We start from the raw sequence: 12767 nt of genomic DNA, 5'->3' as shown, positions 1-12767 counted from the left end.
AGTGAATGTAGACAACTCGATGTTCACCTAAACATATCGAAACATTGAAACAATGAATGAATGGGTGGTGAGGTATGCCTCCTAGGGACTCTGTCGAGCACTCAACCTAGAAAAGTTTAACATGTGTCTGACCATATCGAAACAGTAAATGTGAACGACTAAATACTCACCTGATTATATTGAAACAATGAGTAAAGAGTCAAAGTAAGAACGTAAACTAACTACATATCTGACTATATCGAAACAACATAATAGGTGGAAGGATCTCGCATTCACCTGACCATATCAAAACAGTGAATGGGGGTGACTCGCTACTTGCCTGACTATCAAAACAACAAATAAAAAAGTCATGAAATCTGATGTCCACCTGACCATATCGAAACAGCAGGACAAAAGAGAAAAGTCACCTCAATAACTACCTAACACACATCTGTGTAGGGATGTGAGGGAAAAGGAAAAGGTAGATGGGAGAATTCCAAGAAGACAGCTATCTAAGAAATCGCGAACCAACATTTTAGTTATCTTGTGGTAAAGGACACATCGTCGTGGCCATGAGTATCCAAAAGCTGGAGGAATTTCTTAGGCAACACTATAATCTTGTGAAGCAAAAGCATTAAACTGAAGCCTAGAAGGGCAACAGAAAGAGATACACCATCAGTAAAGTGTGAGAGGGGTTGTCTCATTCCAAGTCAGAAATAACTGAAGTAGCGAGGAGTCATGCTCGCTACGATGAATAAAACTATATCGAGGAGAAACAATCATTAAAGAATCACAGTAGTGCACCCATATTAATTGATGGGAATCCTGTAAGAAGTGAAAACAACATCAACACATTTAAGGAACCTCTCTAGCAGCCAAGAGTTGGGTCCCAATAGGAAAGTATGTAGTACAATAAATTAGAGAGCTGATCTTCTACTAGAAAATCAAAGCTCCAAAAGAGGTGATGGTAACATCTGAGATAAGATGTACTTCATCACAAATGGGAAGACGAATCGAAGTAGCGATGGGACATACTCGCCACCAAGGAGAACAACTATGAATAGGATAAATCATCATCGCAAGCTCACAATAGTAACACCCACACAAACTGGTGGGACCCTGTGGGAAGTAAAAGCAACACCAACGCAAACAAGGAATTACTCAGGAAACTAAGAGTAGGGTTCCAATAAGGAAGTATGTGGGCAAAGAAGCTAAGGAGCTTATATTCTGCTAGAAAATCGAAGCTCACAAAGAAATGATGCTGGTACCCAAGACATTATGCACTATATCACAAATGGGGAGAAAATTTGAGGTAGCGATGGGACGTCCTCGCCACCAAGGATAATAACCTTGAATAATATAAACAATCATCGGAAGGATCACAGTGGTAACACCCACACCAACTGGTGGGACCCTGTGAGAAGTAAAAGCAATACCAACGCATCTATAGAATTACTCTGGCAGCTATGAGTAGGGTATGAATGGGAGAGTAGGTTGCCAAGAGAAGCTAGGGAGCTAATCTTCCACTAGAAAATCAAAGCTCTCAAAGAAGTGATGTTAACATCTAAGAAATGATGTACTGCATCACTACCGGGGGAATTACTTGGAGTAGCGAGGGGATACATTCGTCACAGAAGGATTATAACTATGAATATGATCAACAATCATCAAAAGATCACAGTGGTAAACGTGAGCTCATTAAGAAGTGTTGTTAATATCCAAAACACGATGTACCATATCACCCACAAATACAATGACAATTACAAAGGATCATAACAACAGAAGTGTAGGGTCATCCCAGAAGCAATCACCGAGACGCCTCGAATCAGAGGAAAAGGAAGAGAAGTTTAGGGAAACTTAAGCTCTTGGAGAATAAAGCCAGGTTTCACTTATGAGAAGGGTAACCGGTTTTGCTCAACCGAGAGTTTCCTTTTTTTTATCATCATATATTCTTTTCGCATATATTTTTATTAACTATTCACAATCATAGATTGGGCATACCCCATACTATCAAAGATAACACTTGATAGAGGAAACATTTACCATATCCATAAGTTACTATTATTATAAAAATATCCTCTAATGATTGGAATACAAGGAGAGGGAGATATGATTGGCTTTGAAAACCCTGGTCGTATTTGTTACATGAATAAAACTTGAGAGAGAGAGAGAGAGAGAGAGAGAGAGAGAGATTATACAGGATCTTGCAAAGAAGTGTAGCATTGGCTTTGGTAACCAAGGTCACATTCCACTCATGTGAATGAATAGGGGAGCATAATTATAACAAAATTTATGCACGAATGAAATCCATATTAGGATAGGATTAACATTACCTTTCCTAACTAACATAGGTTGGTATGGACCCAGTATGACATTCCTTAAGGGGATCTAAGACCATGACTTTGATATCTCAAACCACATTCAACTCATATGAATAAATTTGGGAGCATAACTATCATAATAAAGTTAATAGAAGAAAGAAATTCACAAAGGTATAGTGGGTTAACATCACCACACCCGAATAACATGGGTTAGGTATGAACCCAATATCTCATTTTACAAGGGGTTTGAATTAATGGTTTTGATATCCAAGATCGCACTTGGGGGTAAATCATAAAGCTTGAATATACAAAAATTATATGGTTTACGCTAGAGGAGCCAACAAAATCCAAAAAAAAAAATAACACAAACTAATTTTGATAAGCCAGACCACACCTGGGGGTGACAAGTGAAGGTGGAAGCTAGAACTTATGGCCAATTCAAAGGCGTATGAATTCCATATGTTTATAGCGAGCTAGGAAAACCATAAATCTTGAATATACATGAGTCGTATGATTTATAGTAAAGAGACAAGAGAAATTCAAGAAAATAACACATATTAGTTTTGGTAACCATAAATCTTTATAATGAATATCGTGTGGTAGAGGATAAATCGTCGTGGCCACACATACTGTCGAAAAGTATGAAGGATCTTTTCAGGGGGTACGTATATTAAGGGATATTTACAGACGGTACGAAAGCTCCCCCTACGATCTGAAAAACCCAAGCATAGTACTTTTTCAAGTACTACCCGTTGATGACAGGCATAGGGTGAACACCATTTGCATCAACAACTAGGTAAGCGCCACTATCATAGAATTCCTCTACAACGAAGGGGCCTTCCCAAATAGGCTCAAGCTTACTACTTCGACGATGACACAAAATGATAGGCCTAGGTAAGACTAGAACTAAGTCGCCGACTCGTAAAGCACAGGGTCAAACAAGGCGATTATGCGACTGGGCCATACGGGTTTGGTATAGCTTGATGTTCTGATGAGCTTGTAAACGAAGTTCTTCTAAACCATCAAGTTCTTCCAACCGTAGTCGGGCATTATCTTCATGAGAAATATTATGACTAGCTGCCATACGCAGCAAGTGGGTTGACCTCAAGTGGAAGGACGACTTCAACCCCTAAAGGCCAAAGCATAGGGGTAAACTGAGTAGGAGTAGGAGTATGTAGTCCTTCAGGCCCATTATGCCTTGGGTAACCTATAATTCCACTATCGTTTATTTGTCACAATGATATTTCTTATCAGTTGCACGAGTCTTATTAAATGTCTCTGCTAAGCTATTGCTTTAGATAGTAAATCAAAGAGTATTGTCAATTAATGTTATGACGTCGGGTAAATCTAGTAATTTTGGTGCTTCTAAATGATGGTCCGTTATTATAAATTATACATTGTGGAACACAAAATCGGTAAAAAATGTGATCGCGAAAGAAATGCATCACATCCTCTTATTTTCCTTAAGTGGGATAGCTTTCACCCACTTAGAGAAGTAATCTGTGATAGCTAAAAAAAATTTACGACCCTTAGAGGAAGGAGGTCGGTAGGACCCACTACATCCATGCCCCAACCTTTAAATAGCCAAGACGACAACAGTAGTGATGTGGATTAGGAGGATGATGAATCATTATACCATGAATCTGGCACTGGTGGTACCTTCTAGCATGCTCCATACAATCATGGATCATGGTCGACCAGTAGTAATCAAGACATTTAATTCTGCCTTTTATTTTTAGTCTAGACTGATGAGCACCGCAAAGCCCTTCATGTTTCTCTCACATGAACTTACGAACTTCTTCATTATTGAGGCAACACAACCACATTTGATCAAAAGAGTGTAGGGATAAGGTATCATTTATATAAGTGAATGATAAAGCTCTATTGTTAATCTGAGTGGCAAAAGAGAAATCATCTGGAAGCCTACCATGCTTCAAATACTCAATAAAAGAAACTCTCTCCAATTTAACTCTTCTTTAATAGCAAATATTGTGAGGGTCTGATTGGGAGAAGAAAAATTTGCAGGGCACATGGCATGACGATACTGGACAATAATAGATATTGGGTTTCCAGTTGGGTCAGCTAGTTCTTTAGCTAGCTGGGCCTATGCATTTACTTTACCATTTTCAGATCGAGGGATTTTAGCCAATGCTACTTCAGGAATTAAACATAAAAGCTCCACTGCCTTATTGTGATAGGATAAGAGCTTAGGTTTAGGTACTTTGAAGACTCTAGCTATGTGGTTGATGATTTATTGGGAGACTCCAAAGACCTTCACCCTTATAATCTTCATCTTAATGACTAACTCAAGTCTCAAAATCAGAGCTTCGTACTTAGCTTCATTATTAATACAAGGTTCTAAAAAATTATAGAGTATCGAAGAGTGTGGCCTTCAGAAGATACAAAAAAAAAGCCCAAACCTACCATAAGTGTGGGAGTTTCATTTAGGTATAAAGATTTAACGGCTAATGCACCGTCAAAGTAGAACTCCCAAGTAGAGGACTCCTGTTCATCCATACTTATGATTAGTTCATTAGGTAAATCATCATTAAGTGGGGAATCCATAGGGACTGGATGAGTAGCAAAAAAGTCAGGTAGAGTCTATCATTTGACGGCCTACTGAGGGACAAATGTAATATAAAACTACAGTAGGATCATAAACCAACATCCTAAATGACCTGAGAGTGTTGGAAGGGTCATCAAATACTGCAAGGGGTTGACCCGAGAAATCAAGTTAATCTTGTGAGAAAGCATGTAATGTTTAACATTTTGCACCACAAAGATCAAAGCCAAACACTATTTTTTCATCGTTGGGTATTTTAGCTCTGCAGGTATCAACTGTCTGCTGAAGTAGTACAAGGCATTTTCTTTGCCGTTCTCATTTTCTTGAGCCAAAATTACACCTAGGGATTTATCTAGGGCCATAGTGTAAAGAATTAATGACCTTCTCGGGATGGGTGCCGCTAAAATATGAGGTTTCATCAGGTAACACTTTATACTCTCAAAGGCCTCCTGATAGCACTCATCCCAATACGAATGAGCATCCTTCATTATGAGGGCAGCGAATGTATGACATCTACCATAAATATTAGAGATAAATCTTCGCAAGAAATTAGGTTTATCTTGGAAAGATCTCAATTGGTTAAAGTTTTAAGGAGGCTTTAAGACTACTATGACTTTGATCATAGAGGGTTCAATTTCAACGCCACGGTAATGAGTTATAAACCCCAAAAACTTTCCTGCACTAACACCAAAGGCGCATTTCAAAGGATTCATCTTTAAATTATACTTGTACAGGCATTCAAAAATAATTTATAGATCTCGAAGGTAATCTACACGGATCTTGCTTGTTACCACCATATCATCCACATAGCATTCGAATTACTCATGTATCTTCTCATCAAAGATAACAGTCATGGCATGCTGATAGGTGGCCCCAGTGTTCTTGAGACCGAAGGGCATCACCTTATAATAAAGCACACTTATGGGTATGCGGAATACAGTGAACTTCTCATCTTCAGGGGCCATCTCTATCTAATTGTAATCCAATCAACCATCCATGAAGGAAAATATGCTATAGAATGAAGCGATATCTACCATAAGCTTGGGGATGGGAAGTGGAAAATCATCTTTAGGGCATGCCTTGTTCAAATCGCGGAAGTCAATGCAGACACGAATATGTCCACTCTTCTTCCGGACTGGAATAATATTGGCAAGCCAAGCGGGATACTTATCTTCACAAATAAATCTTGCTTCTATAAGCTTCTTAGTTTTAGCAATCACCTGTTGTTCAATCTTCAACCTCATCCTATAAGGTGATTGTTTAACAGGGGCTGCATCAGGCTTGATAGCTAACTTTTGGACTGCTACTTCTGAGTTTAAACCAGACATCTCAGTGTAATTACAGGCAAAACAGTCTATAAACGCTATGAAAAATAGGTTTAGGTTCTGATTCAGTGCCCAATTTAACCTTACACAATTCGTCCATAGCAGAAGCGATGCCATCTTTTAAATCATATAGTTCATCAAAGACCCTATCCTCAACATCATTTGGGTCTTCCTTGTCGGCAAGGGAAACAACCGAATATGAATGAGAGATAACATGAATATTGGTACGAGTAGACTGATCCTTCCCCATAAAACCCAAGCCTTGTTGGGTTTGAGGCATATTAATTTGGCAAACACGGGCTTGCTGTAGAGCTTGTTCATCGGACCAAATCAAAGGAATGGTACCCCGCTCAACACAGCCTTCCACAAAAGGGGAAAAGCAATGAGGGTCGTGTGTGACTTCATTATTCATAGCAGTTTCTGTAAGACCCGGACTCTCAGGATCCAGTGGGGCACCTACGCTATGGGATAAAAAGGCACACTCACTAGATCATGGTGACACAAAGGATTTGCACAGTGGAGGCACAAAGCGATTGTTAGTCTGTAGTGAACCACCAACACTAGTGGAAGGAGTAACATAATATGTTTGATGAGACCCCTCGACTATTATTCCGCACATCTAATGGAAAAGAGATTGTTTACTAGTATTCTGACGTTGGAAGTCTCCTTCCTCGTCTGAGCTAATTTCAACAACTAAGTCACCCTCAGGTATCAGCTACCTATAGAAGGTAAGTAGCATACTATAATTAGCAAAACTCAGCGGTGAGGAAGGGACTGGACGGCGAGGAACATCTATCGTCTCATCATCTGAAGAGTCAAACTCGACAATCAAAGAGGAAGTGTAAACATGCGAGGGAGGAGGAATTCGAGTGTTAAAGTTTCTCATAGGGTGAGCCGACTCTCTAAGTCTACCTCTACCTCGTCCTCCCCTACCTCTACTAGGGGGAACATCATGCACAATTACAAACTGAAAGGAAGATTCAACAGGATCTATAGTGGAAACACCCGCCTCAATACTAACCTATGATGGGCCCTATACTAGTGTTGTATAGGACCCAATGCAGGTGACTGCATAGGATCCTATACAACACTAGCAAATATTACTGGTGACTGGGCAGGGGGAGGTCTACGAGTCTTTTAAGGTATGTAATTCTCAGCATCATCGTAAATAATGACCTTACGCACGGAAAAAGGTTGAGTATCCTCTGGAATCAAATAATCTACATTATTCCTCATATACTTCATACATTGGTGCAAAATAGAGGGCACCATTTCATATTCATGAATCAAAGGACTTCCTAAGAGAGCCTTGTATGAAGTATCAGCTTCAATCATATGAAAATTTGCATCAATTAAAAAATTTTCAAACTTCAAAGGTAGGTGATAGACCCTAGAGCATGTTGGCCTTGGTCATAGAAGCCTTTCAACATAATCTTATCGAAGGTAAGCTTCAAATGACTGAGGGAGAGGCTCTTTAAAGTTTCATAACTCAGGAAAGCTCCATGGTCAATAAGGACCCTGTTCAACTCATAACTATTGACTTCAGCAGTGACATACAAGGGAAAATTATGTTAGGAAGTCCCTTAGAGAAGATCTCAATCTAAAAAGGCAATACATGGTATCTATCTCAAAGAACATGCACTCTCAACAGATTCAAAAGCAAAGAAGGCTTGATAGTAATTTGGCTCAAGCAACGCTTTCACCAGGGTCTCTCTCAAGTCGGAAGACAACATTAAAGCATCATAGACACTAAGAAGGGAAGGGATTTTCCTTAAATGAGCCAACATATTATAATCAACCTCCAGCTGATGGCCTTTCCCTTTCTCCTTAAGCTGCTATTGGGAAGAAGGGATATGATCGTTATGCTAGATAACAATATTTTTATCTTGTCCTTTATATTCTTAGCCATCCTAGGTGGAAGGACTTTCCCTGAACGTAAGTGAACTTCTTATATTGAGTCAGACTCAATAGGAGATTCATTTGGTTGGTATGCATAGGGATGTGTAGGATTTGATGGCCAATTGTGATGTATGTCAGAGATATAAATAATTGGCAATGGCTCCACGTAATCTTCTACTACCTTTAGCATCACCCAATATATGGATAGAGGTGATTATGGACTTCATTGAGGGGCTATCTAGATCTGAAGGGTTCACTATGATTCTAGTTTTAGTGAAAAATTGAGCAAATATGCTCATTTCATTCCCTTTCGACCCCCATACATAGTGGTATCACTAGCTGCAACATTCATTAGAAAGGTGGTTCATTTACATGACCTATTAGAGGCAATTATGTCTGATCTCGATAGGGTCTTTTTGAGCTATTTTTTGAAGGAGTTATTCAAGATGCAAGGGACTATCCTAAAGCGGAGTACAACTTATCACCCTTAGACGAATGGCCAGACGAAGGTGGTGAATCACTGTGTGGGAATTTATCTTCGTTCCTTCATAACAGATACACCAAAGATGTGGGCCAACTGGTTAGCATGAGATAAATATTAGTATAACACCTCATATCATATAGTAACCCAGACAATGCTATTTAAAATCCTATATGGGAGGGGTTCATCTAAACTGATATTAAGCATGACAACACACTAGTGTCATCAATGGAGCAGTACTTTGAATAATGAGATATGATTTTGACAAAATTAAAGGAACATTTGTAAAGAGAACAATAAATCATGAAGAAGCAAACAGATGGACGCATAAGAGCCGTGCAGTTTAAGGTTGGGGACAGGGTTTATCTGAAAATTTGGCTTTATAGACATAGGACATTGGCTCGAGGAAGAAATGAGTAATGCATTAGAGCAGTAGCATATCGCCTATAATTAACATTGATGTTAGCCATTCATCTAGTTTTTCATGTCTCATAGTTGAGGCGTGTGATAGTAGGTCACACAGTCTCCAGTACCCTTGATTATGATTGAAGACATGGATGTCGTTTTAGAACCTATAGATGCAGAAGGGGTACATAAGGGGAAACAGGAACACTGGTGGCGCTAGTCAAATGGAAGAACTTATTGAATTACGAAGCTACATGGGAGCTACAGGAGACGATCAGGAGACAGTTCCAATCCTTCCTCCTTGAGGACAATGTGTCTCTTTTTTTTGTGGGTGGGGTGGAGGGGTATTGACATGCAGGGAGCTAGCTGGCTGACCCAGCTTAGACAGAACCAGGGGCTGGATTGAGTGGAACCTGACAGGGAGAAAGAAGGTAGTTTGACACCCCTTTTGGAGCCCAAGAAAGATATGATTCATTATGTAAGGAGGAGGAATCAAGGGGGAATTATTTAGGTGAATATTTCCAATTTTAATTCAAATCTGAGAGAGAATTAACTAATGAAAGGGGGCTAATTTGGGAGGGATCTAGGAAAGTCTATTTAAGGCTAACCATTTTGTTATTTTGCCATAATGCAATTCATTTTCTTGATGTTGTTTGTTGGAGAATTTTTGTATCCTCAAACGGATTGCATACTTTATGATTGAGCACGACATAAGAAAAAAGATATATTACCCCGAAGGATAAAAATATCATTTTCTTATAGACTCAATGATAAAATTTACAATTTTTAACAGAGATTCACCCGCTCGATGTTTGGTCGAGTGGGGTTTATTTATTTCTGGGGTACAGACATCCCATAGGGGCAAGCCCCTATGGTTAATTACATCTCAAGCTTTGACTTGAGAAGACTTTTGATTAAACTAGCTGTTTTCTCTTTTGGAATTCATTTAAATATTGGTTAAATTTGATTTTTTTTTATTTTTATGAAAGTTTTGCTTAAAGGTTTTTTTTTTTTTTTTTTTTGCCTTTAGAAATTTCAAGGAAGAAGTGATCAACTAGGAATTAGATTTTGGAATGAGAGCTAAAGGAGGCAAAGTAGGAGCACTCGATTCTGAGGGAAACTCAGAAGTGCTCAAACTATCCTATGTTGGGCTTTACATTTTTGAAATCTAATTTTTATTTAAGTTGATATTTCTATTAGAAACTTGGGGCTTATATTCCAATAACACTTGCTTAAGGAACTTCCCGAAAGGTGAGGGATTATAGGGTGATTTGGAATCAACCAATGCCTCGGATACTAAAACTAAGGTGAGGACTACTGAGGGGTAGTGCCTTGAACCTAGGTCTAACGAGTGCAAATGGGCTTACAAATTACACCTCACAAGAGGCATAGCCTGTCCGACCTCTGGATTTACTATCTCGCCTGGAAGGGACTACCAGTTAAACCCACTTAGTCGACTTTAAAACCATGCCTTCTGGTCTCAATGTAAATGTAGAGTGGAGAGCTATTTCATTTAGAAAGGTAGGACTTAAAGTTTGGCTTTGAGGCCAAGATGCCTAATTATGTTGGGTATGCATAATGCTGACTCACAAAAAAAAGATTTTTGTTATCTAGTTTTTAAGTGAAGGCTTTCTATATGCAACACACTTTTGGCCGTGCTTGATTGTTTTAAATTTGAAAAACTTGACTCCTTGAAGGGAGCCATGCAATTTTCTTTCTTTTTTTTGTTAGAAAATCATTGAGCCTAAATCAATTTTTAGATTGATTACATTTTAATGAGTAGAAATCTTATTTTATCCTAAGAGCCTACCGCATCAAACAGTCCAGGCCACACCCAAATAAACAAGAGAAAAAACCTAGGAAAGGCATGCTGTTCTATTGCACACCCAGTAAACAAACAACACATGCTTTTGTATATAAATAAAGTGCAATGAATGTAAATAGAATCCAATTACAAACAAGTTTGGCAGCTTAGTTGCCTTCCATTATACAACCCAGTCAAATTATTACAGACTCTACTTGTGGGGGTCTTCAAGCTTTAAATGTTCAATGGACCTTCAATCTTCACCTCCGAGGAAGTGCACCCTTCTTTAATCCACATTTTCTTCTAGTCCAAATCCCACAAGTTTTACATTCTAGATCAAATCAAATACATGATATAAAATAGAAAAGTCTCAAGTCTGTAAAACAGAGTTAGACAGTAATTTATATAATCATCATATTATATCCAAGATTGGCCTAGCACTTAGAGTGCTATGCACCTGCTTCTACCCTATTTGCCATGTCTCTTGGGGGGTTTTAAGCAGCACCTGCAAGCAAACAGCATTAGCATAATCATGACTTATTTATTTACCCCTTTCTTAGACATGGCCACCTGCACAAAAAACATGTATATATTTCTAAACTAACCACTTAAGGGCAAGTGCCCACAACACAGATAATCCAAAAGGCAATCACTCCACAACATCAATCACATGCGCATACAAAGAAAAATTCTAATACTAGTATGCCTAAGGGGTTTTGCACCTAAGTGTGTGAGGCTTGTGTGGTATGTCACACTAAGGGTTCTCTTAGAGTTTGGATCTAAGGAAGAAGTGTCCGACATGTAGCTTTTGAGCTCAATGTTGGAGGAATTCCTTCTAGCTTTTGGAGCTAGAAAAGGGATGAATACTTCTTTTAGCTTTGAGGCTAAAGAAAGGGAAGAAAGAGAGTCCAACACACAGCTTTTGGGCCAAGTGTTGGAAGGGTTCTCCTTAGCTTTTGGGGCTAAGAAAAGAAAGTGAGAATCCAACATTTAGCTTTCGGGCTAAATATTGGAGGACTCTCTCTAGCTTTTGGAGCTAAAGAGAGGAAAACTCTCCTATGATTTGAAAGTTAGAGAAGAGTTGGATCGAACTCACAGCTTTTAGGCTAAGGTTGAGAGAATTTTCTTAGACTTTTTGGAGTCCAAAGAAAAGAGGGTTGATTTGTTATTTTGGTCACAAGTCATTAAGAGTTATATGGACTTTTAGGTGTCCAAATAACAGGATCCCTCCATCCAACTTGGGTTGGAAGAAAGAAATGGAAGATGAGAATATTCGTTGGCTTTAACATCAACGAATAGATAGATTTAGTTCACTCAATGTTAGTTGGATGAGAACCGAATTTTTCTACAACTCTTGAATTGTAGGAAGAAAGGATTTCTTTACAGTTTTGGGTTTGTAGAGAAGAAATGAGGAAATGTAACTTGGGAGTTGCAAGGCGGAAATATCTCTTTGAACATTTTAATGTTCAAAAAGAAAGGGATAATCACCCCTCTAACTTGAGTTAGTGAAGTGAGAGGGATCTCTACAATTCCTTTTGAGTTGTAAAAGAAGAAAAGAAGGTGCAACTTTTGGGTTGCAAACTTTTAAATGCCCCTTTGAACATTTTTGTTAGAAGAGAGGGGTACACTCTCCTAACTTGGGTTTAGGAGAGTAGAAGGGAAGAGAAAGTGAAGAAACCTATAGCTTTTGAGCTAAAGTAGGGAATTTTCTATAGCTTTTGGAGCCTATAGAAGTGAAGGAGGATTTGTAATTTTGAGGTTACAAATCAAAAGGGTGCCTCCTTGAATTTTTATATTCAAAGAGGTAGGGTTTCATTTTCTTAGTTTAGGTTAGGGTAAATGTAGGGCATTTTGGCGGTGGCCTACAATTTAGGCTTGTAGGAAAAGAGTTGGTCCAAAGTGCAACCTAGGGATTGCAAATTGGAGGAGTTCCTTTGAATATTTGGTGTCCAAAAAAGAGGTTCATTCCTCCAATTTAGGTTGGCGGAGA

This window comes from Dendrobium catenatum, unplaced genomic scaffold (genome assembly GCF_001605985.2).
Source record: "Dendrobium catenatum unplaced genomic scaffold, ASM160598v2 original_scaffold_152569, whole genome shotgun sequence".
In the NCBI taxonomy this organism is placed as follows: domain Eukaryota; kingdom Viridiplantae; phylum Streptophyta; class Magnoliopsida; order Asparagales; family Orchidaceae; genus Dendrobium; species Dendrobium catenatum.
The sequence above is the reverse complement of the archived record's forward strand: the minus strand, read 5'-3'. Positions refer to the sequence as shown.